This window comes from Penaeus monodon, chromosome 14 (assembly GCF_015228065.2).
Source record: "Penaeus monodon isolate SGIC_2016 chromosome 14, NSTDA_Pmon_1, whole genome shotgun sequence".
NCBI lineage: Eukaryota > Metazoa > Arthropoda > Malacostraca > Decapoda > Penaeidae > Penaeus > Penaeus monodon.
The window spans coordinates 9,948,750-9,966,249 of NC_051399.1; the positions used below are offsets into that span (position 1 = coordinate 9,948,750).

Genomic DNA, 17,500 nt, shown 5'->3' on the forward strand with positions numbered 1-17,500 from the left:
ATGTTTATTACACTCGTTGTTCAGTCATATCAAATGAACGGACTGCATGTCTAGCCTACCTGGTATGAAGCAGCGACGTGTCGCCTGTCCATGTTTCGCCTATCCTCTCTCGCTATCTAAACGAGTCGGCGCTTTCAGCTGTCTACATCTGCCTCCGTGCACCAGCGTTAACACCCGTCCTCATCTGTCCCCTTGTATCCATCCTCCCGCGTCCATTCTCTCTGGACACCGCGCGCAGCATCTGCCCTCCGTCCCTCCCTCCCTCCATCCTTCGCATCTCCTCCCGCCCGGGATGGAGACGAGACAAAAGGAGACCCGCTGACCTTGAGGGAGGAACAATAAATGCATCCGGGCCGCCCTGAGACACTGCCGCGGCGAGACAATAACTCCGGCCATTGTGCTAAGAGTTACGGAATCATCCCGAGGGAGGCGCGCTGCACTCCCAATGCCTCTCGGGCCGAGGGGGGACCTACGGGGTGGGTGGGAGGTGGGGGAGGATTTCCTCGCATATCGCCGCTATCTACAACGTCCGTCGCTGCCTTTATCGTTATTGCCATCTTAAAAAAAACAGGGTTATACAAGAGAAAAAAACAGATATGAATATTTTACACTTGCCGCGGCACGCTCTTGCTGACCAGGACCCCACGAATACGGAAGAAACGACAGAGACTACAGATCTCCCACATATAACACACAAAAATACATATAAATAACGAAAAAAAATGTATACACCTCCCACGCAACTGGCAGCAACACCTGTAGATCACCGGTGTGGCTGGCGAGCGGCACACCTGTGGAATAGACACAGGGAGAGCCCAGCCACAGTCAGCCGTGCAGAAGAAACAATGATATTTATGTTATGAACGATACCAATTACGGAAACATTATCCGCCACAAATAACAAAATAACAGGCGTCTATCAAATAGGAAAGACCAGGAGTATTATGGAATACAATATAACACAAAGTTATAGGAAGTTTGGATCTATTTCTTTCGGAAATAGATCCTTCCCACCCACGGATCTCCTTATCACAAATTCCCATCTTGCACCGAATATGGATGAAGGAAGAGAGAAAAAAAAGATGACAGGGAGGAGGAGGAGGAGGAGGAGGAGGAGGAGGAGGAGGAGGAGGAGGAGGAGGAGGAGGAGGAGGGAGGAGGAGGAGGAGGAGGAGGAGGAGGAGGAGGAGGAGGGAGGAGGAGGAGGGAGGAGGAAGGAGACTCAACATCATCGAATCATGCAACACCTTTGCAACAAGACGCCCAATCAACACCTCCCTCAAGCAACAGAAGCCGAGAGAGGTCATGTACCTAGAACGACCAGAGAAGAGCCCGGTGCCTCTCCCCCCCCTCTCCCGCCCCGCCCCCGCCCCCTTTCCAGACCCGTGAGCAGCTGCGAACTGCTAACACTGTGCAAATTACCAAGGGGAGGGGAGGTAGGGAGGGAAGGTGGGTAGGAGTGGGATGGGACGAAGGGGGGGAGGGAAACAGGGTAGGAGGGGGGCTAAGAGGGAGGGAGGGAGGGGAGGAAGGAAGGAAGGTGAGAAGGAGCGCAGCAAAAGGAGGGGAAACGGAGGGAAAGATGAAAAAGGGAGTAAAAGGTGGAAGAGCAGGAAAACAGGGGGAGGATTTAGGAGAAGTAGAGAAGGACGAGAGGAAAGGGGGAGGGGAAGAGGAAGGGGAGAAGGGGAGAGGGAAGGGGACGGGGGAGGAAGGGAGTAGTGGGAGGGAGGGGGAGGGAGGGAGGGGGGAGGAAGGGAGGGGGGGAAGGGAGAGAGGGAACGGAGAGAGGGAGGGAGGGAGGGAGGGAGGGAGGGAGGGAGGGAGGGAGGGAGGGAGGGAGGAGGAAGGAGGGGGGAGTGAAGGAGGGAAATGACCACAATCACCGTCGACGTAACTGGCAATCAAGAGGAATATTACATGCGGCATGAAGGGCCAGCTTGTCCCGAAGGGCGAAGGTCGAGTGGACGAAATGAGGATTTTCGACGACTCTTACCTCGTTTCTCGCCCTGTCCCCCCCCCTCTCCCAACTTTTGTATTTTTTTCATCCTTTTTTTTTTTTTTGACCGATCCTTGGCGAACTTGTGCAATTTTGAAATTACGGCGCCAACGGTCTCGCGCGAAATTGCACCCCCCCCCCTAAAAAAAAGAAAGAAAATAAGATAACAAAAGGGTGAAGGAAGGAGGACTTTTCTCGGCCCTTGGCAATTACGGTCCAGAACCACAACAATTAAAGGACGTTAAAAACCCATGGCGACATCGGACATTTACGTCCTGCGCAATATCGAGGCGCGTCGACAAAAGCATTTTCAAGAGAAACTTAAATTTTGCTACAACAAAACTTTACAAAAAAAACATGAAAAACGCGAGACAAAGACTACATTACGCAAAGCCTCTTCCCACAACTGCCTAACAACAGCAAGAGCGAGAGTTGTGAAATGTCACCTCGGAGGAGCGCCTGAGAAACAAAAGAGCAGCAGCTGCCGGTAGATCGCCAGCGTCTCCCCCAGATTTAATCATTTCAGGTCTTTCTCACGGCGGAGGGCAGCAAACCTCCCTTGCAAGAAAGGTATGTTGCGTGGATGATTGCTGGGAAGCTCTGCAAGTCACAGGGAGCTTGCAAGGGAAAAACTCAAGGGGCTCGCCAGGAACGGCGCTCTGCTTTGGGAGGCGATGGGACTTCTTGCGTTACTCTCCTAGTGAAATGTACACACGCACGCGCACGCGCACACACACAATAAAAACAAACAAACAAACTAAATAAAATAATAAAAAAGGCGTACACCATAACCTCCGTACACAATCAGACGACAGTTATAGCGAAAACAGTTTGCGTCATAACCACAGCTTGGACAAGAAAAATTAATGCACGCAAGAAAGGTAAATTATAAAAAAGGCACTTGGGAACTGCGTGCTCCTTCGACAAAACACTCACTCACTTCCCGCGCAAGGCATGTCCATTGTGAAAATTTTGCGCGCGTAAAAACTGGCTCCGCAGGTTGACGCCACGCCCCGGCGACACAAAAGTTATCAGTGAAGAAGCTTCGTTGTAAAGGCATTATCCCTCAACCCTTTTGAACACTACCTCGGTTAGCTGCTATTGTTCCTGTTAAGCTCCCTAAGCACGGGCATCCAGTGTGCCAAGAGCGATGACCAAATGCCAGCCCGAAGAGAACACGTGTCCAAATTTTACATACTCGGGGCAGTAGTCGCTCTTTGGGGTTTCATGCTGCGATTCCCGGAGGCTCTTCCAACCTGCTGTGTGTCTGCCTCACTCGCAGTGTCAACTGGCTTTGGCTCTTGGGCCTTGGCAGATTCTCAAACACACAGAAAACATTTATTTCTTTTCTTACTCTTCCTCTTCCTCTTGCCCTTATCCCTACTCTTACCCTTACCCCTAATTCCTACTCCTACTCCAACCTCTCTCTCAGCCTACTTCTGACTCCTTCAGCTACATGCCACGCATCTGCTCCTCCTTCCTCTCCATTCCGCTTTGACATGAACGCAAAGGAAGCAAGGTAGGGAGGTAAGAAGGGAGGGGAAAAAGAGAGAAAGGAAGGTAGGGAAAAAAAGGGAAGATACGGGAGGGAGCCAGAGGGAGGGGAGGGGGGACTCTCAGGCAAGGAGGGAAAGGAAGCCAGGGAGCTCGAAGAGAATATTAAAAATAAAACCTGAAAAAGGGGAGTACTTAGGTCCTGTTCCTCTCCTCTTCAGAGCTCTTCAAGGAGCTTGCCACATCCTGTCGGGTTAACTCAGCTGTGACGAGTGACCTCCCCCCTCCCCCTTCCCCCTTCCTCTAACCCCTTCCCCATGCCTTACTACCTCCCATCCCTACTCTGAATCACCCCTCCCTCCACCCCCTACACCATCCCCTTTCCCTCCCCCATCACTATCCCCTCCACCCCCTTTCCTTCCCTAACTACCTTTCCACCCCCTAACCACCTTCCCCTCTCCCACCCCCCCTTCCCCTTCCCCTCTCCCTCTTCTCCCTTCTACACACGTACGCATATTGCGCGCTTGCCGTTATCGAAGTATCTACTCCTCGCCTCGTCTCCTGCAACGAGCGTGCACTTGATTGCAATCCCACTCGGATTCAAGGTTTCGGGAGGATGACGGGATGAGGTAGAGGGGTAATAAAGGGGGGAGGTAAAAGGGAGGGAGAAAAAAGGGGGGGAAACAAGTAGACGGAGGGAGAAAAAGAGGACAGAGAGAATGGAGGAATGTGAAGAGGGAAGGATAAGGGAGAGGAAGATAGAAAGGAGAGAATGGAAGGAAAAGGAAGAAGGAAAAGGAATGGAATGGGAGGGAGAAGGGAGAAGGGATAAAGAGTGCAGAGGAGGGGAGGGAAGGAAAATGAGAAGAAAACAGAGGACGAGGGAAATAAAGAGAGAGAAAGAGAAAATATAGAGAGAAGGATAAATGTAGCCTATACGAGGGATGGGAAAAGGGAAAAGAAAACCCCAGAGAGAAAGGAAAGATGTAACAAGTACTTAGGGCTGTGAAAGAATCCATCCGGACCGAGAATCCACGGACAGGAACACGAACAACAGGAACACAAAGCAAAGTCAGAGGCGACCCTAAGAAACGGATAATCGTCCCCACAAAGACAGCCAGGCAGGAAGACGACAGCGACAGCAAAACCCTTTCGAACACCGCGTAATGGGGGCCCCCACCACCCACCCACCCACCTTTCCACCTCCTCGACGTCGACGAATACGTATTACCGTAAGGTAACGCAGCCACGCCCACCCCCATGAACACCCCCCCCTTCAAAACCGTACGTGAACCTCAATAGATGGATGGATGGATGGATGGATGGATGGATGGATGGATGGATGGATGGATGGATGGATGGATGGGTGGATAGATGGATGGACGAATAAATTAATGAATGAACGCACATAATTAACCTCTACAACCCTGACTACCAGGTTACCCACGCCTACATCTATGCCCACACCCACGTTCAATACCCCTCCCCACACTCCATAACCCCCCCCCCCCTCACCAATTCTCCACTCGAACTGACAGTCCGTTGTGCAGCGTGAAAGATTGGCCTGTCACGCTCGCAAGTGACACGAGAATACAATATACAATACACACACACGCTTCCCAGTGGCACCTTTGCCTTAGATGTTCAATATGCATTCACATTTTCCTTGTCTCTCTTTCTCTTTCTCTCTCTCTTTATCCCTCACACCTGCCCTATCCCTATCCCTCTCTTCCTCTCTCTCCCCTCCCTCCTTCCCTCCTTCTCTCACCACCCTCTTTCAAATTTCTTTTGTGTGATAGATACTTTAAAGGACGCAATTGACTGTAAAAAGTTCGAGTGTGTGTATATTTATAGTCTCTGGCAAGTGACAGGCGAGGTACCTTGTCCTCTGCTGTCGCTCAACTCATACAATGGAAATGCCACAGGGAAAGGGATGGGGAAGGGAGAGAAAGAGAAAGGGGGAGTGGGAGAGGAAGTGGAAGAGGGAGAGAAGGGAGAGATAGATAGATAGTTAGATAGATAGATAGAGAGAGATAGATAGAGAGAGAGAGAGAGAGAGAGAGAGAAAGAGAAAGAAAGAAAGAAAAAGAAAGAGAAGAAAGAAAGAGAAGAAGAAGAAAGAGAGAGAAGAAAGAGAAAAGGAAAGAGAAGAAGAAAAAGAAGAAGAGAAGGAAGAAAGAAAGAGAGAAAGAAAGAGAGAGAAGAAGAAAAGACAGGAGAGAAGAAGAAAGAAAGAAGCAAAGATCGATAGAGGAGAGAGAAAGAGAAGGAAAGAAAACGCAGAAGGAGAAAGAGAAAGAGAAAGAGAGAGGAGCAAACACACCGTGCGCCGTAGCAAGGAAGGCGGACCGAATCAGTCATAAATCCTGCTCGGCGGCCAACAATAGCCCGCCCAATCGCCGCTATTACAAACCTCTCTTACGTCACGCCCTGGATCCTGCACCCACAAGGAGGGTCACAAGGGGGCAGAAGGAAGTGTGCCCGACCTGCAACGGCCTGTAACGACCTGCAACGACCATCACGAACCCTAGCGCTCCCTCCCACAGTCACTTTGCACCTTCTGCAACACCACCAAGAACGACCAGGGCGTCAACACCACTTCTCCTAACACCGTGGGCGAGAGAGAAGCCGGAGAGAAGATAGAAAAGTGACACAACAAACAATTAGGAAGATAATTACCTAAACGTGACGACACAGACGAGGATAAACAAAAGAGGAGTGTTGCAATCCATCAGCCTCTCGCTCCACCCTTCCTCCTCTCTTCACTCTTCTTTCTCCCACTCGTTCCATCCTTCTCTTCCTCATTCCACACATCTCTTTTCTTTCTCAACTCCGTTATTCTTCTCTCTCTATCCTCATCTTATTCACCTATCTCTCCCCTTCCTCATGATACTCCTTTTGCGCCACTACAAAACGCTACCAATGTGGAAAACCGAACGTACATAAAAAAAGGCCTACACACGTAGCTTGTCTCCTCGCCTGTTAGGGGCGGACCCTGAGGCAAACATCAGGGACAAGGGGTAGGGACAAGGGATACGGACAAGGGGCTAGGAAACACTTGTCAGGAAGCGTGTAATGGAAGCTGAGGGAGGAGAGAGGAAGACAGGGGGAGGGGGGTCCGAGAGGAGGGGGTAGGAGACAAGAGGGGGGTAGGAGAAGAGGGAGGGGTGTAGAAGAGGGAGGGGGGTGGACGAGAGAGGTAGAGGGGGGGGTGTAGGAGAAGAGGGAGGGGTGTAGGAAGAGGGAGGGGGTAGGAGAGAGGGAGGGGTGTAGGAGAAGAGGGAGGGGTGTAGGAGAAGAGGGAGGGGTGTAGGAGAAGAGGAAGGGGGATAGGAGAAGAGTGAGGGGGATAGGAGAAGAGAGAGGGGTGTAGGAGAAGATGGAGAGGGGGTAGGGGATGGCGTGGCGGGGGGTTAAGAGAACGTCTGAGAGGGAGGTGAGGTGGGATGGGGTGGGGTGGGGTGGGGTGGGGTGGGGTGGGGTGGTGGGTGGGGTGGGGTGGGGTGGTGGGGTGGGGTGGGGTGGGGTGGGGTGGGGTGGGGTGGGGTGGGGTGGGGTGGGGGCAGATGGCTTGGGCTTAAGAGCCAGAGAGTACATGAGAGCAGCGTGGATAGTAAGATTAAGGCAGGGAAAATGAGGAGTGAGTGGACGGAGAGAAGAGGGAGCAGGGAGAGGGGATGAATCACCCCTTCTCCCTCCCCCAACCCCTACCCGCCACTTGGTATCTGTCCACGACCTTGCAAGACGACATGCCACGACTAGGAAAAAAACACGGCGGACAACGCAACGCACGGGAAGCGCACGTGGAACCAAGGCCGAGGGGCACGTCCGTCCTTATCGAGTATCAGCCGTCGATGAAGACACAATCCCTCCCAAGCGCCAGCAATGTGCTTTAATGCACAAGAAAAGGCAGTCGGGGAGTGACTGAATGGGTGGCAAGAGTGACAAGAGAAAGAAACAAGGAGGGAGGGAGGGAGAGGGAGAGGGAGAGAGAGAGAGAGAGAGAGGAGGGGGGAGAGAGAGAGAGAGAGAGAGAGAGAGAGAGAGAGAGAGAGAGAGAGAGAGAGAGAGAGAGGAGAGAGAGAGAGAGAGAGAGAGAGGAGAGAGAGAGAGGAGAGAAGAGAGAGAGAGAAAGAGAGAGGGAGAGAGGGGAGAGAGAGAGAGAGAGAGAGGAGAGGAGAGGGAGAGAGAAAGGAGGAATGGGAGGGAGAGAGAGAGGAGGAGGGAGAGAGGGAGGGAGGAGGGAGGAGGGAGGGAGGGAGGGAGGGAGGAGAGGAGAGAGAAGAGAGAGAGAGAGAGAGAGAGAGAGAGAGAGAGAGAGAGAGAGAGAGAGAGAGAGAGAGAGAGAGAGAGAGTCAGAGCGGCAGACGGACGCAAACAAACGAAGCTCCCCCCCCCCCCGCCCGCTGAATGACCCCAGCACCGACACTTAACAAAAGCAACGAGATCCCTTGGCATGTCCGGGCCTCGCTGTCGTCCGGCGAGGAGTGATCCCTGGCGAGCGGGTAACCTTGGTGCATGAAGGCAGACCAGCGCCACCTGCAGGGTCATGGTCGGGACTGCCCCATGCCCGCCGCCACTCGCTTCCTCCCTCCGCTTCCCCGCTTCACTTCCTTGCCTCCATTGCTTCACCATTTCCTTCTTGCAGAGAGCCTAACTAAGAAGGCCGGGCTTGTGAGCTTACTTCCTTGCTTACTTTCTCTCTTGCTTGCTTGCTTGCTTGCTTGCGTCGGGCTCGCCTACTTATAAGGTCGATTTTCCGCCTGCCTTATCTGTTCCCTCAGCTCGCGATGATGGAGGACGTCGTCTGGGGGCCATAAAGGGCAACCACGCAGAAGGAGACCAGAAAACCAGACATTGCAAGATATCGTACGATGATAATGATAATGATAATGATAATGATAATGATGATGATAATGATAAAAATAATAATAATAATAATAATAATAATAATAATAATAATAATAATAATAACAAAAACAGCAACAATATCGAAGGAGGATCGTGTTTAGTGGCCGTACCAGAATAATAATAACGAAAATAAATAGACTGCCAGAAGGACCGTGCTCAGTGGGCACGCCACGCCCGTCATACACGAAGGCACTGAATGGGCGTAGCGGCTGATATCACAAGGAGGAAAAGAAAGAGAGTCATGGAGCTGATTAAAGCTGGCGCGACCTTTGGCACAGCCTGGAGGGGAGGCTGAATGGTAAGGGAGGTCATGGGAAGAGACGGAGAGGGAACATCAGAGAATGGAGGAATAAAAAGGGAGAGGAAGAGGGATAGAGAAATGAGGGAATGGGGTGAGAGTGAGGGAGACTGGGGAATGGGGAAGCGTGAGGGAATGGGGAGAATGAGGGAAATTGGGGGAATGGAGGATTGTGGTAATGGAGGAAAGCGATGGAATTAGCGAGTGAGGGAATGTGGAGAATGGACGAATGGGAGGAGTGAGCGAATGGAGAAAGAGAGAGCGCACGGGGGAAGGGGGAAGGGGAACGGCAGGGCCACTGAGAGGTAACAGGAAATCTGGGGTTGGGCGGCGACAGCTGGAGCACTGGGTAGCGGAGGGCACTGGGTCACTAGGTTGGTAATAATTGATCCACAAAGCAGTAGCAAGGAGGGGGGCACTCACCCTCACCCCCAGACCCATCGCGAAGAAGAAAGAGACAAATACAAATAAAAGAGATATCCTAGGCTCCCTCTCCCTCCCCGCGCCCATTCAGACGAAGCCGAAGGACCCCGAGGAGAGGCCCCCGTCGGCCGAAAGCTCCGTCGCCTCGGAAACAATGGATCTGCAGCCGGACTAGCAAGCCTAACGCCATCGACCCCCTCGCCGTAATGTAAACCCCCCACCCTCCCCTACAACCTCCCCTGCTCCGACTCCCCAACCCCACCCCCTCGCCTCTTTCACGACGCTCTCCCACCCCGAGCCTAACCCCACCATTCCTTACCAACCCCCACCTTCCTTCCCCCCACCCTTACCCACTCAACCCTAACACCCGGAACCTCACCCACACCAACACTCCCATCTTCTCTCGCCCCTTGCTACTTTTATCAACTGTATTTTCTGCCCCCATCGTTATCCCTCTTTTTTCTATATTACCGCCCCCTCCTCTTCCTCCATTCGTAGGACTAAGGACCACTTGGAGACGCTGAGAGAGACGTCTTACTCGAGGTGGTCGATAGGAGCAGAGAGACTAATTAGCAGGAGGACGAGAAGGAAGAGCCCGAGTCTTAGAGATACAGAATTACGATACGAGAGTCCCTTGAGAGAGAGCTATTCAAACCATAATGAGAAAAAAGAGGAAAGGAAATACTGAAGACGCTGAAGCCTACATTATGGATCACCCGAACTTGATATTAAAACACAAGAAAACACTTCTGGTAACACAAGGAACGCAGTGACAAGTTATATTGAGAGAGAACGAAGAGACTAGCTACAGAACACAGTGTTTACCTATAGAGAGAGCCTGGGGCTAAACTAGAGAACAGCATTAGCCTCTATAGAAAACGCAGGTCTAAACTAGAGAACACAGTGTTTGCCTCTACTGAGAACGCAGGGACGAGCTGCAATAACCCCCCCCCCCCACCAATGCACTATACGTTCCAGCACAACAAACCCTTCCCAGCCCTGGCGTCCGACTCGTTTCGCCCGAGCCAACGACGGGCCTTGCGCAACTGGCGACGGGGTTCACTCTACATGCATGTCCGCGGGTCATTTGGTAAGGAGTGGGTGACCTTGGAGGCGAGGAAGAACGACCTTGGGACCTTAGTCGAGCCCGGCAACGCGGCGGTGGCAACGCGGTCCCGACGCGAGACCAGGCAGGCAGCACAGGGTGTAGGAAACCGCGGTGGCCAGCGTGGGTTGCTATTTGCACTGCTTGGGGTATGGGAAGCTAGGGGGAGGGAGGGAAGGAGTCCTGGGAGCCTGCAGAGGGTCAGGGAGGGAGGGAGGCCCGGGAACTCGCAGAGGGACAGGGAGGGAAGAAGGGAGTCTAGAGAACTGACAAAGGGAGACGGATGGAGTCCATGGACCTCATAGAGGGGGAGGGAGGATCTAGGGAGCAAACAGAGGAGAGGGAACGGGAGTAAAGGAAATAGCAGGGGGGGAAGGGAGCAGGGGAGCTGCCTGAGGGGGTGGAGGGCGTTGAGGAGGCACTATCCAAGTACACACACACATATCATGCGGTGGCTAGGGTGGTGTCGAAAAATCTGTTTTATAGCATCAAGCGACTGCAAAGCTTTAAGTACGTCCCCAGATGACTGATACATTTAGCAGCTACTTCTCGTAGGGCTGCGAGGGGGCTGAATCGCCGATTATCTCGTAAATAAGACTTAATACGGCTCCTTGTCCTGCATAATGAAACCTTTGCTTGGCCTTTGGCGTTTAAAAGCACTACTTTTGGGGAAGCACCGCCAACCTAATCTAACTCATGGCAGGAGCAACTGCTAAATTCACCATTAACTTCTTATATATAAATGGTTCTTGAGTAAATAATGATTCATGAATTTGAGCCTTCACTTTGCAGCTGCTAATTTCACCCAGTGGACACTTGTCTACACATGTAGACGGGCATAGTGACGCATACACCAAATAATATTCTAAAACATAAAATGAAATATAAACCATCAAATAGCCTTGTTTACATATTCTCACTGAATCAGCTGTGAGACTGGCCTACACTCCCTTCTTTGTACAGCTCTAGCTCCTTCTCCAGCTACCCTTCTTCCTCTTCCTCTTCCTCTTCCTCTTCCTCCTTATTCCTTTCTTCCCTTCTGCCTCTATCACCGTTACTCCTTTCTTCTTCTCCTCTTCTCTTCTTCTCTTCTCTCTTCTCTTCTCTCATGCCTCTTCTTTCTTCCTCTCTTCTTAATTCCTTCTCTTCCTCCTCGCGCTCTTCCCTCCTCTATGCCTTTCTCCTTCTCTTCCTCTCTCCTCTGCCTTCCTCTCGTATATCCTCTCCTCCTTAATGCCTCTTCCTCTTCCTCTCCTCTCCTCCTTCCTCTCTCCTCCTCCTCCTCCTCCTCCTCCTCCTCTTCCTCCAGCACACAATTCCTTACCGCCCGAGGCCCTAATCCAACCAGTAACACGAACTTACTTCTTGAAAGACCCCCCCTCCTTCTCCCTACCCTCAGCCCCCAATGACCAGGGCACAGAATTTCTCCGACACAGATTTTAATTCAGCTGCATGCTTCGCCCAAGCAGAGCAGCGGCCAGGCCTTCAACGCGCGCGTGGCTGAATGCAAGCTTTCGTGCCTTACTTTCCAAAATACATACGTCAGTCCAGCTGTGCCAGTCAGGCGGTAATAAGGTTCCTCTCCTACCGAGGATAAAATGGCAGAGTCCCTGTAAATCCCACAGTGAGACATGGGACCCTTTGAGGCCGTAATTATCAGACTGAAAAAGCACACTTCCTCTTTACACAATAAGAATGCACGTTATACAGTACAGCACGGACCCCTTCGTACACTGGTAAGAGATTTCCTTCCTTTTTCCCCACACTTGAACTTAACATCCGGTACTTTCGTCACATTGCATATACTGTATCTATTTATCAATCTAACTACCTAACTACCTATCGATTTTCATCTTTATCTATCAATTTGTACTTCTATCAATTTGTACTTCTACCTATCTCTCAATTTGTATCTTCTACCTATCTATCAATTATGTACTTCTACCTAACTATCAATTTGTATTTCTAACTATCAGTCTGTATTTCTATCTATCTATCAGTTTGCATCTATCTATCTATCAGTTTGCATCTATCTATCTATCAGTTTGCATCTATCTATCTATCTATCAGTTTGTATCAATCAGTTTGTATCTCTATCTATCAATCAGTTTGTATCTCTATCTATCAATCAGTTTGTATCTCTATCTATCAATCAGTTTGTATCTCTATCTATCAATCAGTTTGTATCTCTATCTATCTATCAGTTTGTATCTCTATCTATCTATCAGTTTGTATCTCTATCTATCTATCAGTTTGTATCTCTATCTATCTATCAGTTTGTATCTCTATCTATCTATCAGTTTGTATCTCTATCTATCAATCAATTTGTATCTCTATCTATCTATCAGTTTGTATATCTATCTATCTATCAGTTTGTATATATCTTTATGTATCAGTCTGTATCTCTATCTATTTATCTATCTATCTATCAGTTTGTATCTCTATCTCTCTATCAAAATATATCTGTATCTCTCAATCTACACTACATCATAGTATGAAACCTCCCCTACAAAAGATACCACCGATATTTGATGCCACCAGTTTAATCACGGTCTAAAGGAGCCATCACAAAACCGAAAAGATGTTGTCGTGATGTTATGATACAAATCTAAATGAGTTCTAAGTCGATCGCCCTGCAAAACGTGCGACCCAAAAGATGTTAAGAATGAGCTGTGATTTCCTTACTGCCGGGAGGATTTTTTCTCCACTCTGTTAGGCTACAAATGATGTTCTCTTACGATCTGAAGGGTCTCAAAGTGTCTGTCTGTCTCCCCCCCCCCCAATCTCTCTCTCTTTCTTCCCCTACCATGTCCCTCTTTTCCCCACCATCTCCCTCTTTCCCTCATTACTCTTTCTCTTTCCTCCACCATCTCCCTCTTTCCCTCATTACTGTCTCTTTCCCCCACCATCTCCCTCTTTCCTCCACCATCTCCCTCTTTCGATCCACCATGTCCCTCTTTCCCCCATCACTCTGTCTTTCTCTCTCTCTGCTTCTTAAACACTCTTCTTCCCTTATAATAAACGTTTAGAGATTCGCTCGACAGAGATTAATATCGAAGTACTGTAGTGTCATATAGATTCAAATCTGGCCTTTGCAGATCAATGCCAATTCTAAAATAGGAAGAGCTAACAAAAAGTCCAGCTAAACATCTGAGCCGAGCCACTGTATTGATGAACCAATCTAGCAACTTTATTTACTGCACGTCCCGCTATAACAACGTCAAAATTTACTGCCAGTAATTCGAACAAAATAAATAAGAAGTGAACGATACACAGATTATCTCGTTATAAACTCGGCACCACCCACATTTATCATTAGGGATTTCTTAGCAGCATTCAAGTCACCGCCTACAAGATCGAAATCGGGCGCGTCGGGACCGTAGAGTTTTCCTCACCCGTCGGCTACTCCCGAGTGCCCGGTGGAGCAAGCTTGCCACACCCATATTACAGGCCGACGCCGCGACTACGACCGGCGCACGACCTCCCTCGGTTTAGGAAAACAATGACGAAGCTGGTAAAAATGATTCGGCCACCAACCTTCCTTCACTGTTAGTGCCTAGAGGTTGACCCTGCGAATTAACTCAGCAGCAAGGGCGGGAAATTCACTCTTTCAAAATATTCACCGTTAAAAATGTTTTAACAGCGGCAGATCACAAAATTTGCATGAGACAGTGAGGGGAGTAAATGTTTTAAATTGTGTGGAACATGCACCAGAGAACAGGTTGGAAAGACAGGAACTGACAGACCGACAGACAGACACACACAATGGAATAGGAAGACGGTGAAAGCGAGAAAGAGAGGGGAAAAGACAGACAGACAAATAGTGAGACTGTATTTGTTTAAGTGGGAGGGAGTGAAGGTGGAAATTGAGGGGAAGAAACAAGGACGAGAGGGAAAAAGAGAGAGATGATAGACAAGGGGGAAGAGAGGGAAAAATTGAGAGAGAGAGAGAGAGAGAGAGAGAGAGAGAGAGAAGAGAGAGAGAGAGAGAGTGAGAGGAGAGAGAGAGAGGGGGGGACTAGAGAGAGAGAGAGAGACTCCTTAAATCAGACCCAACCCAACTCATTACTACATTTCCCACTTCTTTCCACACTGGACTACCATACAAACGAATTATGGAAACCACCGAAAAGCACACACTGACGGAAAACAGGCGGACAACGACTCGACGTATTTTAAGCCAATTTGCAACTTGGGCAAAAGTGAAAAAAATGCCTCTGCAATATTTAAGGGAGAGAGGCGTCCCTGCTCGGCCAACCGTCCGTGAATGGCTTGGTCCCATGACTCTTGCATGACTATGTGCACCCGGGAATTCATGAGTGGCCTTTGCCGTGCATGATGATCAGTCGATGAAGACCAAACTATTTTCATGTAGTGTTTCATATCGCATATTTCACCAGACAAATGTAATTGCCTACTGGGTCGTTTTTTCCCGAAAATCCACGAACTTGGTTAAAATTCTTGTCGGTTCACATGAAATCCAGTAGTGATATTAATCTACAGAAATAAAGGAGGAAAACTTCTTGCCAGCAGTTCCGTCGCCTCCTGCTTGTGTTTTCGAACCCCCTCTCTCTTCTTGGGAACTTAGAAAAGATGTTAAAATTATAGAACCGCCGCTTTCCTGCCCCAAATGCCTTGTTTTTACCATCGCAATCTGTTCCGTTTGGTTGCAACAATGGCTCTGTTGGTGTGGCTTCTTCCGGGAAAGAATATATTAAAAACGTTTCTATAAATTCAGTTTTAACATAAAAAATATATAATTCATATTAAATTAATTATCCATAAATACAAATAACTTGCTACATAAATTCTGGTAACATACCCCCTAATTATGCAGCGTCCACCCCGAAGAATATTCGTAGAATATAATACGCAGAGAAAAAAAATTGCAATAATATCGGGCTTTTTCCGGCCGTGAATAGATATGTTTGACTTTCCAACACCGACATATCACGATAGGCAACAATCCTGTGAATAAAACATGTCCGTCTTCAAAACAGAAACGAAATCAGTCTTGAAAAGATGGAAAACAAATCATAAATTTAAAAAAAAGATCTATAACTTGCCAAGGGCAAACAATATAACGGTCTTTACTTCTGCTCTTTTTGACGAGATGTGAAATGAATGAACAAATAAAAAAGTTTTTTATTCTCAATCTCTCCCCGTCCCTCATCGCCCATTACTTGCCATCTAAGTGTTGCAGGTGAAAATGCTGACTTCAAAAACCTCTAGAGTACTTGAAAAATGACTGATGCCAAGTGCCCCACGCCAGACTGCAATATACACATTGCATGGCGCCATCAACCTCTTCTGTGATCAGCGGGCCCGTGGTTTATAAACCTGTACATGACATCATTCCAAAATCGGCCTCCCCTCCCTCCCCCTCCCCCTCCTCCTCTGTACCCTCCCCTACCCCCCCCTAAACCCGTGCGAACACTTGTACACTTTTAAGAGTTAGTATACACACGTACACAAGTTCCCTCCTCTCCCCTCCCCCAAAGCAAGGCCAGCGGTCGCCTTTCCCACACGCCAATAACCCGCTAATCGAGTACCTAAGAAAATGACATAAAATCCACAACCCCAACATCATCTCGCGAAAAACATAATAAGAACGGAGAAAACACACGCTAACTATCCCTTCTTCGCTTAAACGGCATAAAACGGCGCAATAAACAGGCGAAAACACGCTAAGCGGACTTTACCTGAGATACGCTCAGCCACAGGTTACGACAATCAACTCATAACACTGAACTCTCACTCTTTCCTTTTAAAAACTCAACTGTTTCTCGACTTACCAGCGGTCTCAGTGGCGATTCCTTGTTCTTCTCACTGCTGGTGAGTTAGTACACTTCCCCCAGAGGAAAATGTGGTCACACGTCGCGAGATTTTGCACTTCCCCATAAACAGTTTCACACCTGCGTCGAATTCTTAAAAGGGGGAGGCGAGAAAAGATCAATTTTTTTATCCGATTTCTTTCCTTCAAAAAACTGCTAGATTTCTTTTAATCCCCCACGAAAAAAAACACAACCCAACCACTGGGATCTCTCAACCTCTCAGAGCCTTAGCACACAGCCCATCTGATCTGGTATATTCCATTCAAGATCTCCTCATTACCGTCATCACCAGTTCCCCCGAGAGTGAAATCACAGGCGTTGAGCAGCGAGTGGACGACGTAGACCTTTCCTCACTGGCAGCCACCGCTCGACTGAAGATGGCGGCTATCGGCGCATTCAACTCCCCGCGCAGAGGTTGCCGGTTAGCCTTTTCCGCGTCGCCCTACCACCCACCACTGCCGTCGCCTGTATTACGGACACTTCTCTTTCTTTCTTTCTTATTTATTTATTTATTTAGATAATGTGGATATCTGGGGATGTATTGCTGGTCAGATTTTTTTATTTTATTTTTTTGGGGGTAACTAGATTTACGTTCGTCGCCATACCATCCTGGCTACTCGGTGCATTTGTATGACAAACACCCTGCTTTTTATATATATTTTTTTTCCGATACATGGATCATTCTTTATAGAAGGGGAGGATGTTAGATATGTTGCTTTTCAATTATTACTTGATAAATCTCAGGAGGCATTTCTCTTGCTCTGGGACGGTGGTCGGTTACACTTCTGTTACTAGTGTTACTTTATATCCTTTCCGCAAGGCAAATATTTACAAGAGCGAGGGGGAAAAATCATGTCAAACAATTTTTTTCCATCCAAACGCGGATAGGAGCGACTGGCCAGACCTCACCATTATCCGAACAAATTAAGCCATAACAAACAAAGGAAAAACAGTAGCAAAGATTGCTGTAGGTGATATATAAAGCCTTATTTCAGACGACATGCCACGCCCACCCGGCCGACGTAGCCATAGCAGTTGGCTACGTCGGCCATCTGCCTCTCTGCCCTTCCACGGGCTGTGTCAATGGAAATCAGCTTTTATCCCTTGGCATTTAATTAACTTATCGAGTGACAGTGAGGCTGATAGAGATAATAGTGGAGGAAAAATAATGGATATTATTTTGAAGCCTCTTCGGAAGTTTGGAAAGCACTCGTTACGATATAAACGATCAATAATACCCCCACGCGTGTTAGAAGACTCGAAAACGGGTGTGATATTTTCTCAAATGATATCTAGTGAGGTTGATTAAGATAATAACAAAAGCAAAATAGGATATGTATTTTTTAAAACCTCTTCGCAAGTTTGGAAAGTTCTTGTTACAATATGAACGATTAATATCCGCATGCAGATGAGAAAAGTCTAAAAATGAATGGTGT

General features: G+C 48.7%; 1 protein-coding gene across 10 annotated transcripts in view; it reads right to left on the reverse strand.

The window, feature by feature from the left end:
- Window positions 1–16,447, reverse strand: part of LOC119580860 (fasciclin-2-like) — a 160,854-nt gene extending 144,407 nt beyond the window's left edge. For all 10 annotated transcript variants that reach the window (XM_037929052.1, XM_037929048.1, XM_037929043.1 and 7 more), the window contains exon 1: window positions 16,026–16,447. The gene's annotated coding sequence lies outside the window, so the exon portion shown is untranslated. The remainder of the gene's footprint in view (window positions 1–16,025) is intronic.
- Between the last annotated feature and the right edge of the window lie 1,053 nt (window positions 16,448–17,500).